We start from the raw sequence: 19,207 nt of genomic DNA on the forward strand, positions 1-19,207 counted from the left end.
TACTGGTCAGTGTGAATATCATCAACTTGAATGCTATTTTATGCAAGAAGTCTTCTCTGATTTCCTCACCTAGAAGTAATCTTTCCTTCCTCTAAATTTCACCACGCATGATTTCTACCGTCAAAGCATCCATCACTTTCTAAATTTGTATTGTTATTTACACACACATCTTATCTCCCCTCCCAAACCATGTGTTTCCTGAATCAGGATCCTGATTGTTTTTACATAGACAATCCTATTTAAACCTCACAACTACCCACCACCCCATGACATAGGTGCTTTATCTCTACTTTACAAGTGAAAAACCTGAGGACCCAAGAGATTAGCAATACCTAGTAGAGTAGATTAATATCTAGTATCTAGTATAGTAGATCTTGAATAGGTCACGCTGCTCCTAAGTGATGGAGCCTGGGTTCACACTCAAGCAGTCTGACCCGAGTCCATGCTCTTCGTTCCTGGGCCTCAGCATCCCCCAACCATGCTTCCTGCACATGGTAGGCAGTAACAGTGCAGTAAATACTCGTTAAATGAGTTCATTAATCCGTTATACAACAAGAAGGTTGGTCAGCTGGTAGGAGATTCTCCCAGTTTCTGATGCCTCCTCCGACCTACAGCATTAGGACAGTTTAGACTGTAAAGGATTTACAGTCTAAAATTAGGGGTTATTGAAGGGCTAGATCTGCCTCCAGACCACTATCGGACCAAGTTTGACCAATACGGACATAAGTTGCATTAGAATTAGCCTAGGACGCTGCTTCACAATCATACGGAAACCTAGCTAAGACTGATAACTTCCTAAAGAGGAGAGGTTACACATCTTAAAGAACTAAGTTATGTAACTCTTTGAACCTTGGTGTTGTGTGTGTTTGGAGGGTGGGGGAAGGGCATATATATTGTATGTGTAATATATATACACATATATATCTACGTATATACACACACACATATATATTATATGTCTTCCAGGTTTATTGTGAGGTTTAATGAGATAATGTGAAGCGCCCAGCACAGTGCTTGGTACACAGTAGGAACTCCATCCGTGTAAGCACCGCCCTCCACTCCACCCTCGTTTCCCACTTTGCAGCTAAGCCGAAAGAAGGCACAAAGCCAGAGGAAAGATGAATGGGTGACAGCTGGCCATAAGAGACATGTTGGTCAGATTCCACAAGAGAAAGTGGCTGTGAATCAGAGGTGGCAAAGTCCACTTCCAAGACTCCAAAGAGCAGCTCTTATTCTTGCAAGAAAAGTTAGTCAGGAGAGGGACAAGTGGGAAGTCTCCTGGAAGAAAGAGGAGGGAGTTATTCCCAGCAGAGCGTGAAATTGGCTCTTGGGAGGCCTTCCCTGTAATAAGTGACTGTTTTGCCGGGCAGGATTGGATTAGCTCAGGGGTATTTAGCAGTCTATATATCTCGCTGGGTCCTGGCACTTTACTGAGGAATAGGAAGATTAATTGCAGGCACCTGTCTGCTCACCCCACATAATATAACCAACACTGGAAGGTTCCTCTCATTCCAGAAACTTCTCAGTCTCCTGCCTCTGTGAAGTTTGCCCATCTGTCTGGAAAAAGGCAGTTCAGGCCATGTTTTTCCCAAGCAATAGAAAAAGCCAGTCTCAACAAAGTGAGAAGTTTGTCGTAAGAAGCTGAAGTTTACTTAAAGAGATATTTCAACAACCTATGTCTTCGGTAAGTCTCCCCTGAAACAGACTCCTAGATGGAGACATACATACAGGGTGTTGGGGTTATTTTGTTTTTTGTGTGTGTTTTTTTGGAGGTGGAGTGTATTCTTAGGAATGAAACGTGTACGGCAGTAAAGGAAGCAGAATTGGGCAGAGGGAGAAGGTGAACTTTGATGCTGTGGCACCAGGGGCCTCAGCTGAGCCCGTGGAGGCTGGATAACGGTGCAGAGTTGTCCCCACTAAAACGAGGTGTGGCCTCACATCCCCAGTGACCAGCCGTTTGATGCTGGTGGCCCCAGGGAAGGGTGGAGCCTTGGCCAAGGCAGCTCCCTCGCCAAGGGTCCTTCAGAGGGAGCTCAGCTGTGAACCACCAACAGCCAACACTGCAGCTGCTATAACCTGCCCTAACCTACCGTGCAGCTGTGAGCCACATTCAGAGTTCGAAGTCTAGGGGAAATGTTGAACTGTCATGATGTCAGACATGATAGATTTCAGATGGACAACTGTCCGAGATTTCATCTAGGAGCTGAGATTGGGGAGGGGAGGAGAAAGGGCCACCGTGTGACTGGCAGTTTTCCGCAGTGGAGATGGGCCCAGAGCCGGGCCTAGATGGCCTGATACAAGCCAGCTCTGTCTGTGGCTTGATGGAGAAGTCTGTGTTTTTCTTCTCAACTGCAGAAATTAAGGAAGTAGAATAACTGGACTGCTGCACCTGGAAACTTAACTCCATAGCCCAGAATCAGGGTAGGCGCTCTACACATGTCTTTTTGCTTTGAATAGCATTTCACTGGTTTGGCTCTCTTTACAGAAAGTGGTGGAATTTCTCTTGGAGTATACCTGCACCAGTATGCCCACCTTGATTTAATCGTATGGGGGTCTACAAGTCTTGTTTGTAAAATGTGTCAAGCTCGAGGAAGAAAAGGTAAGAAGATGAGTTTATTAGACCTTGGCAACACAAAGCAAACAAAACACCACAACCGAGCAAACGACCTCACCCATCGGTGGTTCCCTCCATGGCTGACACTTTACATTCCCATAGCATTTTCCTTGTATATATCACTTAGCATCTATCTTTTGTTAAAGGGCTTCTTGATTTTGTTTTTTTGTTTGTTTTTGCGGTACGCGGGCCTCTCGCTGTTGTGGCCTCTCCCGTTGCGGAGCACAGGCTCCGGACGCGCAGGCTCAGCGGCCATGGCTCACGGGCCCAGCCGCTCTGCGGCAGCCCAGCCGCTCCGTGGGATCTTCCCAGACCGGGGCATGAACCCGTGTCCCCTGCATCGGCAGGTGGACTCTCAACCACCGCGCCACCAGGGAAGCCCGATTTTGTTTGTTTTTAAAGCTGCTGTTCTATCAGGTTGTAAATGCCTGGAGAGGAGGATCTCCAGACATCCTGCCTTGTTTTCTTCACAGTCAGGGATGATATTCAAGATAGTTAACACCCAGTACAGAACAGGAACCAACCAAATCAAATGGACACTGGTCTCAGCAATTTGTACAGCCATACTGGCATATACAGCTGAGTATGTTTTCTGCACACAGAAGGCTTCCAATAAACGATTGTTGGATTGAATTTAATTGCTTTGGTGTCCTGGTCCTGGCATCTAATGGCTTTCTTTCAGAATCCAGGCCACTTTTTCTTGCCAAGATATGACCATAACCATTTTTCCTCCTTGATTTAATCCTGCAAGAGTCTTTGAGTAATTGTGAAGAACTTTGTGAGTTCTTCAAACCTGCATTGTCCAATATGGTAGACACTAGCCACATATATAACGTTGCTAGTTAAAATATAGGACACCCAGTTAAATTTGAATTTCAGATAAATAAAGAATAAATTTGTAGTGTAAATTTGTCCCATGCAATATTTGGGATATACTTAAACTACAAAATTATCTGTCACTTATCTGAAATTAATAATTAACTGAGCATCCTATATTTTTATTTGCTAAATCTGGTAACCCTACACACGTGGCTATCTAAACTTAAATTAATTGAAATGTAATAAAAAATTTAAAATTTATTTTCTCAGCCTCACTGGCCACATTTCAAGAGCTCTGTAGCCACATATGTGGCTAATGGTTCCCATCTTGAACAGCACAGATATAGAACATTTCTATCATTGCAGAAAGTTTTACTGGACACTAACTTTGCCAAGCAAACGATAGCAGGAAAGTTTTGTGTATTTTACACATTAAAAATATATATATTTGGAGCCTAGAAGACCCCTTCTAACATAGCCAAGAAGCCACATTCTTCATGTTTCGGTTTGTTACTTTTACTGAATATGCAGGATATTTGTTCCAGATAAATGAGCCTGTGTGAGAGAAGCAGCTCCTGCAAACCTACATTTTTGGACGCTGTTGTCCTGCTTTTCTCCTGGGACTACCAGGAAATGTCAGCTGTCAGATCAGAGCAAATCAAAATTTAAAGAGTCCTAAATGAAAAATAAATGTGTTGTTATTTGACTTAATAGTCTCATTATTCATAGATTTTCTTAAATTGATAAGCAGATAACATTATCACCTAGAATATTTGTTTATAACCCAAGTCTGTGATGAACCTGAAGCAGAAGTCTTCCCTCTCTTAATTAGCCTTTTGGGAGAAAACCTGTTTTGAATCACTGCCTGCAGCCCCGGGAGCCGTATAAGGAGCCAGAGTAGATTAAGCTCTGGGAGGGGCACATGCCAGAGAGCTGATTTTTACGTATGACTTGGTGAATCTCAAACAGAAACTGGCTAACATGCCAGATGTGACCTGCTTCAAAGTGACAAGACTACATCAATGTCAAGGGCAGGGATCTAAAGGATTTGACACATTAAACAGTTGTACACTAAAATATTATAAAAAACAAAATTAAAGACAAATGACTTAACCTTTAAAATTTTGCTATGTGTGTGACAGAGTTGATGCCATCTGTACATAAGAAATTCTCACAGATAATAAGAAAAAAGACAAATGCCTCAGTAGAAAAATGACCAAATGATAAGAAAGTCACAAAATAAAAAATACAAAAGGCTAATATACCTTTAGTGTCTAGAATAGTGACTGTCACATAGCGGGCACTCAGTAAATACCCACTGTATGAATGAATATCTATGAAAAACATTTGATTTCAGGAATAATAAAGAACTGCAAATTAAAATAACAGTGAAATAAATTGTTTTCACCAGGCAGCTTTGTAACACTGAAAAAATAAAAAAGTACCTGGTGTTGGTAATGGTGAGGGGAAATGTACCAATTACCCACTGTGGGTGGGAGGGTGAAGTGGTATCAACTTTTCAGTGGAACAGTTGACAATATGAAAAAAGCTTTGTCTAAAACCTTTGACACAGCAATTTACAGGAAGTTATTATGAGAAAATACTTACAAATGCCCAAACCTACGTGTACAATAGTAAGGTAGATGATATACATTTTTGATTGTTGCTTCTTGGGTCAGCCTTTTAACATACCCTCTAGGGCTTAGTGGTTGGTGCATAGACATGGGATACATCCAAGTCAGGCCCCTCCTTCCACCGAATTATCCAAGTTGGAGATGGAAAAGGAGTTCTGTCTTTGTCTTTGGCATGCTGGCTGTCAGGGTGGGCTCTAGAGCTGACAGTGGCTGTGACCTCCACTTGAATGTGGCCAAAATATAGAAGTAGAAATGAGACAGACAGACAGAGGGAGAGAGAAAGAGAAAGTGTTCTGGTGAAACTTGAGTCAAAAAATCCAGTCAACTTTAAGGCCAGTATACTTTCTTCCTTTCTGTGGTTTTGTGAACCAGTTAATTCTACTTTTTTGCTAAATTTAGCATGAGCTTGGACTTCCACTTCCTATCAAGATGGAGTAAAAGGGGCCAAATTTACCCACCCACCAGAAATAACTAAAAATCTAGACAAAATATATTTTTTAAATAGCCATTTTTGAGATATTGGACATCAGGCCTGATGAAATGGGGAACAAATGAGGTAAGCCCTGTGAGTGCCCAGCCTACTGCCTTGAGAGATTTTCCAGATGGTGGCATGGAAAGGTGAAATCTGGGTAGAGCCTCGAAGATTCCCTGAGGTGAGGAGCTGAAGCTAGAGTCCAGAGAGACCAAGACAGCTAGAGTTTGCAAGACAGAATACCAGATAGGAGAGAGCTACACAGACAGAAAAATGACAGCAACAAAAATCTACAGATCTTCAGAGGGTCCCCCTTAGGTATTCAGTAGAATACTCACCAGCACATGAGTGTGAGGAAACTGTTCAAGGTCAGGGAAAGAGCCACCTGAAAGTATTATGCGAACAGTAACAAGAACTCATACAGGACCTGAATAGTGCCTGTTCCCGCTAGCCAGATTGGAAATCTTATAATTCACAAGCCATTAGGCAAAGTACTCAGAAGGATTTTGCCTCAGTTGTGGGGCAAAATTGGCTCTCGACTAAATGCTGCCCTGGTCCTGCCTAACAAATTAAAAAAAAAAAAAAAGACTTGAAAGGATCAAACTGTATCCAAACAACTGTGCCCCAGAACAAACTCAAGAATTGGGACTACAAAAATACCCAGCACTCAGCAAGGTAAATTCACAGTCAATGGAATTAATGAAAATTTAGTGGGCATACTGGGAATTATGACCCGTAATGGGGAAAGTAAACAAACTGACTCAGAACTGATGCAGATATTAGAATTAGCAGGCAAAGACATTAAAATAGCTATTATAACTCTGTTCCATAGCTTCAGAGGCTCAAGGAAGGATTGACTACATTAAGTAGAGATGTGGAAGATATTTTTAAAAGACCCAAAATCAACCTCTAGAAATAAAAACTGTAATGTCTGAGATAATGAGTATAGTGGATGGGATTAACAGCAGATTATTCGTAATGTTTTCAAAGTCCATCCATGTTGTAGCATGTGTTAGTACTTCATTCATTTTCATGCCCGAATTATATTCCATTGTATGGATATACCACAACTTATTTATCCATTCATTGGTTGATGGACATTTGAGTTGTTTCCACTTTTTGGCTATTACGAATAATGCTGCTATGGACATTCACGTACAATTTTTTGTTTGGACATGTTTTATTTCTCTTGGGTATGTACTTTGGAGTGGAATTTTCCTAAGCTTTTGTATCCTCTTATCTCCATTTATCAAATATATAAGTAGCATAATTCCAGCTGGAGTTGCTGGAATTGCATGGTAATCCTGTGTTTAACCTTCTGAGGAAGTGCCAGACTGTTTTCCAAAGCAGCTGCACCGCTTTACATTCCTAACAACAGTGAAGTCCAGTGAATCTCTTTTTTCTTGTTGTTGCTTGTGCTTATCTAAGAAACCATAGCCTAGCTAAAGCTCACAGAGATTCACTCCTAGGTTTTCTTCTAGGTGTTTTATGGGTTTTGCTCTTACATTTGGATCTGTGATTCATTTTGAGTTAAGTTTTGTGTATGGTATGAAGTAGGTATTCACTTTCTTTTTCTTGTCTGTGGCTATCCAGTTGTCCCAGCACCATTTGTTGAAAAAACTACTTTTTCCCATTGAGTGGTCTTGACATTCTTGTTGTCAACTTATCACAAATGTGAGGGATTATTTCTAGACACTCAATTCTATTCCATTGATCTATCTGTTTATCTGTATCCCAGTACCACCTTACCTTGATTACTGTAGCTTTGTAGTATGTTTTTGAAATCAGAAAGTGTGAGTGCTTACATTAATTCTTGATTACATTAATTACATTAATTCTTGCTTACATTAAGCTAAAATATGTCTCCTTGTAACTTCTCCCAGTCTGCCCTTTGGAGACACCCAGTTAGTTTGTCTAGAGAATACATGTGCTTATACAGCTTTGTGTTTTAAAAATCCCAAATTCTTGGACTTCCCTGGCAGCGCAGTGGTTAAGAATCCACCTGCCAATGCAGGGGACACGGGTTCGATCCCTGGTCCGGGAAGATCCCACATGCTGCGGAGTGGCTGGGCCTGTGTGCCACAGCTACTGAGCCCATGTGCCACAACTACTGAAGCCCATGCACCTAGAGCCCGTGCTCCCCAACAGGAGAGGCCACCACAGTGAGAGGCCTGCACACCGCAACAAAGAGTAGCCCCCACTCACTGCAACGAGAGAAAGCCTACACACAGCAACAAAGACCCAGTGCAGCCATAAATAAATAAATAAATAAATAAATAAATAAATAAATAAATAAAATATGTATCCCAAATTCAGTGTAAGGAAAACTCTTGGATCATCATCTGCAAATTTAGTTTCCTCTCTCAGGATTTCTGCCCTGGTTCCAGATTGCATATCTGGAACATAAAGAGAACGAAAGAGCACCCTTAGCACTTGCTATTTGCCCAGAAAGGTATACTTTCAGATAGGAAGTTTCTTTCTCACCAGCAAATACGAGGGGGAAAGAATCTGTAAGATCCAATGCCTTGGTCTAGCTGGACGTTATAATTTGGATGTAAGAGAACCCACTGGTCTAGTTTAGTCACTGGCTGGGTGACCAGGGCCACACACTTCCCTTTCTGTGTCTTTGTTTTCCCACCTGTTTTATCTCATCCCCCTCCCTTGCTCAAAGGGAGTGTGGGAAAATGAAAATAAGAGTACGACTATGTGAAAAGCTTTTAGTTTGAAAGATACTAGGAAAATACAGGATGCTATTAGAGTGGATCTGTCGTGAACAATAACCATTAAAGACCAATTAACACATTTTAAGAATTAAAACTACAGTAAAATAACCAGTTTGAGTATGTCATTGCATCACCTTTCAAACACACAGACATGCAAACCCAGCTAGAAAACTGTTTAATCCTAAATTAAATTTGAGGATTAGGACTGCTGGCCTCGTTTAGATTCAGTCACTCAAATTGCCACTGCAAGTTCGGCGACTACTGTCAATTTTTAACTGTGCAGTGGACTCTTGTCAGGATTAAGCAGGTCAGACTTTATTCGACACAATATTGACTGTCCCTGGTGCCTTATTTTTACCTGAAAAAAAAAAATAAAGGAAGGCCTTTAAAAAAAACCTCTGGTTAATAATAAATACTGAAAGATTATAGTGTGTTAGAAGCTGACAGGTATCGTAATACCTAAATGGATTTGTTGACCTTTAAATGGAGCTTGGCTCTCATGTCTATTTGTCACGATTTCCTACTTATTTCCTTCCCCACTTTTTCCCCATTGTCAACTCTTGTTATTCTCAATGATCACGGGAAAAAAAAAATGTTAGTTTGAGGGACTTAACCTGCCAGTCTGTGTTGTTTTTGTCACATTATCTCTCCTCCTTTACTGAAATATTTCTCTTCTTCCTTGTTTTTTTTTTAGTTAAGGTATAATTGACATACAACATTATATCAGTTTCAAGTGTCCAATGTAGTGATTTGGTATTTGTATATATTTCAAAATGATCACGGCAATACGTCTAGTTAACATCTCTTAACTGAACTACGTCTAATTGGGCTCATTACAGAGCCTCTAACAGTAAGAATTAAAGGCTCTAATACAAGCTTGTACCGACAAACAGGATCTCATTAAGAAGTTTGTTTTTGTCCTCCCCCCCAGCTCCTCAAGAGAACGCGCTACTGATAATATCCAGTCTAATTATGTATTTTCTACATGTGATTACAGTGCAGCAGGATTATCGGATTGCATAAAGTTTGAAGTGTTCTTCTCATGAAGTGAACTGTCATTAGTATTAGGGAAGACAGAAACCAATTTTTGGAAAGGAGGAATGAGTGTAAAGATGAGTTGGGCAAATTGGATGACTGGGTGAGCCACGCTGGGATGCAGAGGTAAAGAAACTGAAGCTCTATGTACTATATTTAGTATTTAAATAATGATAATTTAAAAGATCGTTCTTAAGGGAAGTCTGTTGATGTGCTAGGCCTGGAAGAGAAGAAGGATGTCTCTGTCATGGTGGAGTCAGCTCACATTTTTACCCTTTCTCTATTCCCCAGTGCACATAACTTCCACTCATAGGCCTGGGGATAGAGACAGATCTTCCACAAGCGTCTTGTATCTAGTAGTGAAATACTAGTAACAACTTAAAAGTCCCAACTGAAGTAGTGTTTAAATAAGTTTTAGTTCAGCCATGTGATGAAAGATTATGCTGTCACTTAAAATAATGTTGTATATTTAAAAATTAGTGATAATTTTGATGGAAATATGATTATAGTGTTAGGTTAAAAAATAAAACATGTTCATGAAGTAAAAAAAAAAAGAAAGGAAGAAACGTATATAAAAGTAAAAGCGGGGCTTCCCTGGTGGCGCAGTGGTTGAGAATCTGCCTGCCAATGCAGGGGACACGGGCTCGAGCCCTGGTCTGGGAGGATCCCACATGCCGCGGAGCAACTAGGCCCGTGAGCCACAACTGCTGAACCTGCGCGTCTGGAGCCTGTGCTCCGCAACGGGAGAGGCCGCGATAGTCAGAGGCCCGCGCACCACGATGAAGAGTGGCTCCCGGTTGCCACAATTAGAGAAAGCCCTCGCACAGAAACGAAGACCCAACACAGCAAAAATGAATAAATTACTAAAAACTCCTACCCCCAACATCTTCTTTAAAAAAAAAAAAAAGCATAGAAAAATATTGGAAGGAAATATATCAAAATGTTAATATGTTTCTCTGTGGTAGAATTATGAGTGGTTTTTACACTTTTTTTTTTTTTGCTTATCTCTGTTTTGTAAATTTTCTAAAAATAAAATGTATACTCCTGGAAGAAAAAAACAATGAAGGTTAGTTTTTAAAGAGTGTTAACAAATAAAATGGTTTTCTGGCCTTTATAGAGATAAAATAATGTAATTTTTAAAAGTGTGTCTTTTGCTGTTCTGATGAACAGAATTTATTAGAGACCTAGTTTGTTATGTGTGTGTATGAAAGTGTGTGTGTGTGTGTGTGTGGGGGGGTGATATTGGATACACAGAGTTAAATTTAACGTTTTAAATTAATCACATGGTTGACATCTGCTATGACCAGGGCCCCTTCCCAGGTATTGCAGAGGACACAGTTGTTATGAGGCACAGACCTTGTTTACAGAAGGCCTATATCAGATGTGGAAAAAAGGCTTAAACATGTGGAAAAGTCAATAACATCCCCATAGCAAGCTGATAGGTTTTTCCAGAAGTCATTACATGATGTTCTGTTCATGTAATGTGATGACCAGAAGATGCTTCCTGAGAGGACCTGTCCACTTGAAAACATCTTAGTCAGTCTTTTTTGGAATGTTTTCTGTCTTTAGGTAATAACCGTGTGTCACAGGAACCTGCAGAGGTAAGATTTTTTTCCCATTTATTAAAAAAATTTAACCAAAGTTTATTTGGCAATAAGATAGGGGCGAAGTCTCTACAAGGGCTTTAACTTTCTCTTTGGGCCAGGGTTCAGCCTTTTGGGCCCATTCTAATGACTACCTGTGACTATTTTTTCTAACCAAGGTCTAGCCCTTACATCCTGATTCTTGGGTAGCTGATCCAGCACTTCAGTCTGTCCTGGTTTGTTACAGGCAGAGATAAGTGGTAAGATTCCCCAATCCTATTCTGTCATAGCTTAATCCCTCTGTTGAAGCTCAGGGGTAAGAGCTGCAGAGATGCACGGATGGAGAGCTGAAGTCAGCCTGGCAGTTGGAAAGGTCTACTGTGACAAGCTGCTCCCAGGGTGCACTAAGCTGTGAGGCAGCACTGCCTTGTCTTTCTCTAGGGAACCCCCGCGTTCCAGACTTAGATTCCACATGCACATCCCTAACCTGGCTCTTACTAGCATCGTGACTTGTGTTAGTGTTTAGCACTCTTATTCAAGAATTAAGATCATACTGCATATAAAATGTGAAATCAGACATGCTTCCTCTCCAGTGGTCTAGAGATCCACACAAAAGAAATGGAGAATTAGTTTAGGAGAGGATGACAGAGTGAAAGTAGTGGAGGGGGAAAGAAGTAATCATTTCAGGATTTTCCTAGAGAAATTATAAAGAAACTTCACCGGAAGTCCCAAAGGGAGTAGGTTGAAGCAACTTGCCACCCTGACAAAGGAAAACCAACTGATGATGAATTCAGTTCAGCGAAGGGCCCGGTTCTGCTAGTCTCATCACTACAGCCCTAGATGGCCCGGGTTCCTCTTCCTTCATCACCTGCCCCGATTGTTTCCTTGTATTGTGTATAACTTTATGAGCTTTGTGATTAAGTTGGAGAAAAATGAGACTACTATTTAAGGACTCTTAGTATTGTCTTAAAATAGTGTATACTTCTGTCTACTCTAGATCATTACTCAGTGTAGAACTTGGAGCTCTTTACCTAATTTTCAGCCATTCTAAGAGAGCAAATTTACAATGTCTTCAATTGGTCTAAACACATACGGACATTTGGAAGATGAAATATTATTGCTGCTGTTACTGAATTTGCTGAATACTCTTTCTAGTTACAGAGTAAATCTGACTGTGGAGATTAATTAAGCAACATATGTTCAGTAAAATCATCATCTTAAGAGTCAGAAAGTTAACACTACATCTAAAATTATGAATGTTAAAGTAGCACATATAATTTTCCTTGATCATAAATGACTAATTTTGGTAGAATTATATGCCATTTAAAAAATCTGCTTTATTGCAGTGTAATCTATGTACAATTAAAATTCACCCATTTAAAGTGTACTGTTCAATGAGTTTTGAATGAATACAGTCCCGTAACCGCAACTAAAATCAAGATAGAAAACATTTCCTTCACTCAAAATGTTCCCTCAAGGGACTTGCCTGGCGGCCCAGCAGTTAAGACTCCATGCTTCCACTGCAGGGGGCACGGGTTCCATCCCTGGTTGAGGAGCTAAGATCCAGAATGCCCCACAGTGCAGCCAAAAAGAAAAAAAAGAAAGAAAAAAAGTTCCCTCGTGCTCCTTTGCAGTCAATCCCTGTCCCCACTCCCCCCACCAACCCAGGAACAGATCTGTTTCTATAATTTTGCCTTTTCTAGATTGACGTATAAATGAAATCTGTAGTCTTTTGTGTCTGGCTTCTTTCAGCTAGCATAATGCTCTTGAGATTCATCCATATTATTGTACATATCAGTAGTTTGTTTCTTTGTATTGTTCAGTAGCATTCCATTACATGGAAATACCACAGTTTACTTACCCATTCATTACCTTTTTTTTTGTTTCTTTTTGTTTTTTGTTTGTTTGTTTTTTTGCAGTACGCGGGCCTCTCACTGCTGTGACCTCTCCCGTTGCAGAGCACAGGCTCCAGACACGCAGGCTCAGCGGCCATGGCTCACGGGCCCGGCTGCTCCGCGGCATGTGGGATCTTCCCGGACCGGGGCACGAACCCGTGTCCCCTGCATCGGCAGGTGGACTCTCAACCACTGCGCCACCAGGGAAGCCCCCATTCATTACCTTTTGATAGGTATTTGGCTATCACAAATAAAATTACTCTGAAATGCCTTTGTGTGGACATACATTTCCATGTCTCTTGGGAAATAACTAGCAGTGGGTTTGTTGGATTCTATGGCAAGTGTATGTTCAACTTTATTAGAAGGTCACACTATTTTCCACACTGGCTGTACCACTGTGGTCCCATCAGCAATGTGTGAGAGAACCAGGTGCTCTGAATCCTTGTCAACACTTGGTATTCTCTGTCTCCTTTAGTCATTCTAGGAAGTATGTGGTAATATGACACTGTGGTTTTAATTTTCACTACATCAATGACTAATTATGATGCAATACATCTGTTCATGTGCCTATTTGTCATCCATTTATCTTCTTTGGTAAAGTATCTGTTCAAATCTTTTGCACACTTTTTTTTTTTATTAGTTTCTGCTTTATAACAAAGTGAATCAGTCATACATATACATCTGTTCCCACATCCCTTCCCTCATGCATCTCCCTCCCTCCCACCCTCCCCATCCCACCCCTGCAGGCGGTCACAAAGCACCGAGCTGATCTCCCTGTGCTCTGCGGCTTGCACACTGTTTTTTAATTGCACTATTTATCTTAATGTTGAGTCGTAAGAGTTCCCTACATATTTTGTTTACAAATATTTTTCCAGATATTTGTTTTGCAATATTTATTCTGTGGCCTTTTCATTTTTATAACATTTATTTTAAAAAACAAATATAAACAAATTTTATGAAGTCCAGTTTAACAATTTTTTCTTTATGTGCATTTTGTGTCCAAAAATTCTTTGCCTAACCCAAGATCACAATTATTTTCTCCTACGTTTTGTTCTGGAAGTTTTACAGTTTTAACTCTTATATTTAAGTGTATGACCCAACTCAAGTAAAGTTTTATGTACTGTATGAGGAAAGGATTGGCTACCCAGTTGTTCCAGCATTATTTGTTGTAAAGGCTACCCTTTCTCCTTTGAATTACCTTGGCACCTTTGTCTATTTGTATTTTGGCACTCACTATTCTGATCAACTGATCATTTGTCAGTCTTTATGTCAGGACCACACTGTTTTGATGACTGCAGCTTTTTTTTTTTTTTTTTTTTTTTGTAGTACGCGGGCCTCTCACTGTTGTGGCCTCTCCCGTTGCGGAGCACAGGCTCCGGACGCGCAGGCTCAGCGGCCATGGCTCACGGGCCCAGCCACTCTGTGGCATGCGGGATCTTCCCGGACCGGGGCACGAACCCGTGTCCCCTGCATCGGCAGGCGGACTCTCAACCACTGCGCCACCAGGGAAGCCCATGACTGCAGCTTTATAGTGAGTCTTGAAATCAGGTAGTGTAAGTCTTTCAACTTTGTTCTTTTTCAAAATTGTTTCTGCTATATCAGGTCCTTTTATTTCTATGTAAATTTAGAATCAGTCTGTCAATTTTTTTTTAAGACTCCTCCGTTATATGCTGTCTTAAAGTATTACAGTGGCTGTATTTTCCTAGTCTCTTTTACACGTAGGTATTGAAAAAATCAGAGCAGTTTTCTTTTCTTTTTTCTTTTTTGGCTGCACTGGGTCTTAGTTGCAGCACACAGAACCTTCCGTTGAGGCCACGGGCTCTTTTGTGGCACGCTGGCTTCTCTCTAGTTGTGGCGCAGGCTCCAGAGCACACGGGCTCTGTAGTTTGCAGCATGCAGTCTCTCTTGTTGAGGCACACGAGCTCAGTAGTTGTGGCTTACTTGCCCCACGGCATGTGGGATCTTAGTTCCCCACCAGGGATTGAACCTGCGTCCCCTGCATTGGAAGGTGGATTCTTTACTACTGGACCACCAGGGAAGTCCCTGTCAATTTTCATTTTTAAAAAGTCTGCTGGGATTTTGACTGAGGTTGCATTGAATCTATAGATCAATTTTGGGAGAACTAACATCTTAACACTATTGAGTGTTCTGATCCAAAACAGGATATATCTTCCCATTTATTTATGTCTTTAATTTCTCTCAGTAATATTTTGTGGCTTTTAGTATATAAATCTTGTGCATAGTTTGCTAAATTTATTCCTAAGTATAGTATGTTCTTGACACTATTTTAATTAACACTAAATTTATTTATATCTTTTAAAATAAAAATTGTATATATTTTTGATGATTTGATTTACATATCCATAATGAAATTATTAGTATAGTAAAGCTAATTAACATATCATCTCAGATAATTACATTTTTGGTTGTGATGAGTTTGCCTGAAATCTACTCTCTTAACATATTTTCAGTGTTCAATACAGTATTATTAGGTATAGTCATCATGCCTGTAATTAGATCTCTGGACTTATTCATCCTACATAACTGCAGTTTTGTACCCTTTGACCAACATCTCCTTGTTTCCTCCACTGCCACTGCCCCCCCATTCTTATTCTTTGCTTCTATGAATTCAGTCATTTTTTTTTCCAGATTCCATATGTGAGATCGTATAGTATTTGTCTTTCTCTGTCTGGCTTATTTCATTTAGCATGTTTTCAAGGTTCATCCATGTTGCCACAAATGGCAGGATTTTCTTTTACCTCATGGCTGAATAATATTCCATTTTGTGTATATACCTCATCTTCTTTATCCATTCATCCATTGATGGACACTTAGGTTGCTTCCATGTCTTGGCTACTGTAAATAATGCTACTACGAACATGGGAGTGCACATATCTTTCCAAGTTAGTGTTTTCATTTCCTTCAAATAAATACCCAGAGGTAGAATTGCTGGATCATATAGTAGTTCTATTTTTACTTTCTTGAGGAACCTCCATGCTGTTTTCCATCATGGCTGCACTAAGTGACATTCCCACCAACAGTGCAGAAGGGTCCCCTTTTCTCCACATCCTTGCCAACACTTATTTCTTGTCTTTTTGGTGACAGTCATTCTAACTGGTGTGAGGTGTTACCTCATTGAGGTTTTGACTTGCATTTCCTTGATGATTAGTGACACTGAGCACTTTTTCATATACCTGTTGGCCATTTAGATGTCTTCTTCTGAAAAATATCTATTCAGGTCCTTTGCTCATTCTTAAATCAGGTTATTTGTTTTTTTGGTGTCGAGTTGTATGAGTTCCTTACATATTTTAGATATTAATCCCTTATCAGCTCTATGGTTTGCAAACATTTTCCCCCATTCTGTAGGTTGCCTTTTCATTTTTTGATTACTTCCTTTGCATTGCAGAGGCTTTTTAGTTTGATGAAGCCCCACTTGTTTATTTTTGCTTTTGTTGCTTGTGCTTTCGGTGTCATACCCAGGAAATCACTAGTTTCATTTAGTTGTTTGTATTTTCTTACATTTCACTGAATTTCTTTAAGAGGATTATTCTCAATTTTTGGTCGGACAGTTCATAGCTCTCCATTACTTTGGGATCAGTTATTGGAGCTCTATTATTTTACTTTGGTGATAGCATGTTTACTTGATTATTTGTGATCCTTGTGGCCTCATGTTGATGTATGTACACTTGAAGAAGTAGGCATCTCTTCTAGTCTTTACAGACAGATTTCGACAGGGACAGCCCTTCACCAGGCAGCCCATCCAGAGATTCTGGGTTGCACATCTGTTGCTTATCTCCAGGCTTGCTCTGGAGCCCTTCAGCAAGCAAGTCTGGTGCCTGGGTCAACAGGTGGGCAGGCCTAGTGCCTCAGTCCATCATGGGGTGGGCCTGAAGCCTGGGTCCACTGGGTTGAGCTTGGCACTTGGATCCATGGGGCAGGTCTGGTACCTAAGGCTGTGGTGGTAGGTTGAAGACCTGAGTCCACAGAGGCAGGCCTGGTGTCTAGGACTGTAATATTAGGCATCAAGCCTGGTCCCATGGGGGCTGGCCCAGTGCTGAGGTTTGCTGGGGCAGGCCGGGGCTCTGGTTCTGCTGGAGCCTGGGGCCACAGGGGTCAGTCTGGCATTGGGGTAGGCCTGGTCCTGGGGCCTTAGTAAAGTCAAGTGTTCATTTCATTCACTTTCTCCCACTGGGAGGGTGTCTCTCTTCACACTGGGCTGCCTGGGGTTGGGGAAGGGGTGACAGAGATAATGTGAAACTGTCTTTCCTTCCCTCCTCAATGCATCTTTTCTTACTGCTGTGCTCCACCCAGGTGCTCTAACCCCCACGTGGAATCCTTAGCTCTTGTGAAGGTATTTTTGCATGTGGATATTCGTTCAAATTGATGTTTCTGTGAGGGGACAGTCACTGGAAACTTGCTGAAGTCTGAAAGCCAAGCGATACATTTAAAGAATTTTACTTTTAGAGTGTCCATTGCTTGTACATAGAAATGCAATTGATCTTTGTATATTGACCTTGTATCCAGTGTCCTTGTTAAGTCACTTCTTAGTTCTAGTAGTACTTTTTTTTTTTTTTACATTCCTTAGGCCATCTGTGAGTAAAGGCAGCTTTACTTCTTTCTTTATAGTCTGCATGCCTCATCTTTCATCCTCTCTTGTTACATTGGGCAGGACTGCCAGTACCATGTTATATAAAGTAGTGGGAGTGAATATGCTTACCTTGTCTGCCATCTTAGAGAGAAAGCATTTGTTCTTCCATCATTAAGCATGATGTTAGCTCTAGGTTTTTTGTAGATGAACTTTATCACATTGAAAAAGTTCCCTTTTATTTATAGTCAGTGGAAGGATGTTTTTAATAATGAATACTTGTTGAGTTTTGTCAAGTGATTTTTATGCATGTATTGAGATGATCATATGATTTTTTTGTTTGCTGATATGGCCAATCACACTGATTATTTTTGTATTATATTATGTTTATTATTATATCTTGAGATAAACCCAACTTGAACATGATATATTATCCTTTTTTAAAAAATATCACTGGTTTTCCATTTACTAAAATTTTGTTCAGGATTTTTATATCATGTTCATGATAGATATTAAACTGTAGTTTTCTTTTTGTGTAATATCTTTGTCTGGTTTTGGTAACTGGGTAATGTTAGCCTGATAGTATGAGCTGGGAATTGTTTCTACTCTGTTTTCTGAAAAGTTTGCAATACAGTTTGTATTATATGATTATATTTCCTTATGTGCTTGGTATAATTCACCAATGAAGTCATTGGACCTGGAGTTTTCTCTGTGAGAAGATTAACTATAAATTCAATTTCCTTGATATAGGGCCACTAAGTTTTCTTTTTTCTTGAGTGAACATTAATAGTTTGTGTTTCAAGATATTTGTTCATCGTATTTGTCAATATATTGACATAAAGTAGTTCAGCATATTCTCCAATTACTCTTTTAATTTCTGCAGGATATACTATGATGTCCCCACTTGTGTTCCTGACATTGGTAAGTTGACTCTTCTCTATTTGTGATTAATCTGGCTAGAGGTTTATCAATCTTTTCAAAGAAACTTGGAGGTTTCATTGATATGGGCTACTGTTTTTCCACTTTCTATTTCACTGATTTCCACTCTTCATTTAATATTTTCTTCTTTCTGCTTACTCTGAGCTAATTTCCCATTTTCTTTTTAATTTTTTAGGATAGAATCTTGAGAAGTTGATTTTAGATCTTTCTTCTTTTCCAATATAACCATTTAATGTTGTACATTTCCCTCTAAGCACTGCTTTAGCTTTATCCTGCAAATTTTTACCTTGTACCATATATCTGTAATGATGTTGTCTACTTGCTCTATAATGAATGAAGAATTTTGAAATATCCTACCATAGTTGCAAACTTTGTCTACTTTTTCTTTTCAGAGTTTTTGCGTCATGAAGTTTGAAGTCCTGTTATTAGGTGCATACATATTTAGGACTGAAATGTCTTCTTGATGAGGTGACCCTTTATCATTATGATATATTCCTCTCTATCCCTGTTAATAGTCCTTTTTAGTATTAATATAGCTACTCTTGTTTTCCTTTGATTAGTATTTGCATAATGTATCTTTTTTCATCCTTTTACTTCTAATCTGTGTCTTGATATTTAAAGTGTTTTTTTTTTAAATAGGCAGCATATGGTTGGATGTTGCTTTTTTTATCCACTCTGTCAATATCTTCCTTTTAATTACAGAGTTTAGAAGAGTTTAAACCATTTGCATTTATTGATACTGTCAGTATGGTTGGATTGAAATTTTCCTGTTGCTTTCTGTTTTCTAGTTGCTCCATGTGTTTTATTTTTCTTCTTTTTCTGCCTTCTTTTTTTTTTTTTGCGGTACTCAGGCCTCCCACCGCTGAGGCCTCTCCCGTTGCGGAGCACAGGCTCCGGATGCGCAGGCC

General features: G+C 40.0%; 1 long non-coding RNA gene across 2 annotated transcripts in view; it reads left to right on the forward strand.

Moving 5' to 3' along the window:
- Positions 1–18,878, forward strand: part of LOC309811679 — a 127,516-nt gene extending 108,638 nt beyond the window's left edge. The window contains exons 5-8 of one of the 2 annotated variants that reach the window (XR_014295226.1): positions 1,516–1,684; positions 2,486–2,599; positions 18,244–18,281; positions 18,692–18,878. This is a non-coding gene — a long non-coding RNA (uncharacterized lncRNA). Of the gene's footprint in view, positions 1–1,515; positions 1,685–2,485; positions 2,600–3,978; positions 4,495–18,243; positions 18,282–18,691 lie in introns of those variants that run through there. The other variant, XR_014295227.1, reaches the window with a different exon arrangement.
- The last annotated feature ends 329 nt before the right edge of the window (positions 18,879–19,207 follow it).

The sequence above is a fragment of the Mesoplodon mirus genome (genome assembly GCF_964341445.2).
Source record: "Mesoplodon mirus genome assembly, chromosome: 11".
NCBI classification, from domain to species: domain Eukaryota; kingdom Metazoa; phylum Chordata; class Mammalia; order Artiodactyla; family Ziphiidae; genus Mesoplodon; species Mesoplodon mirus.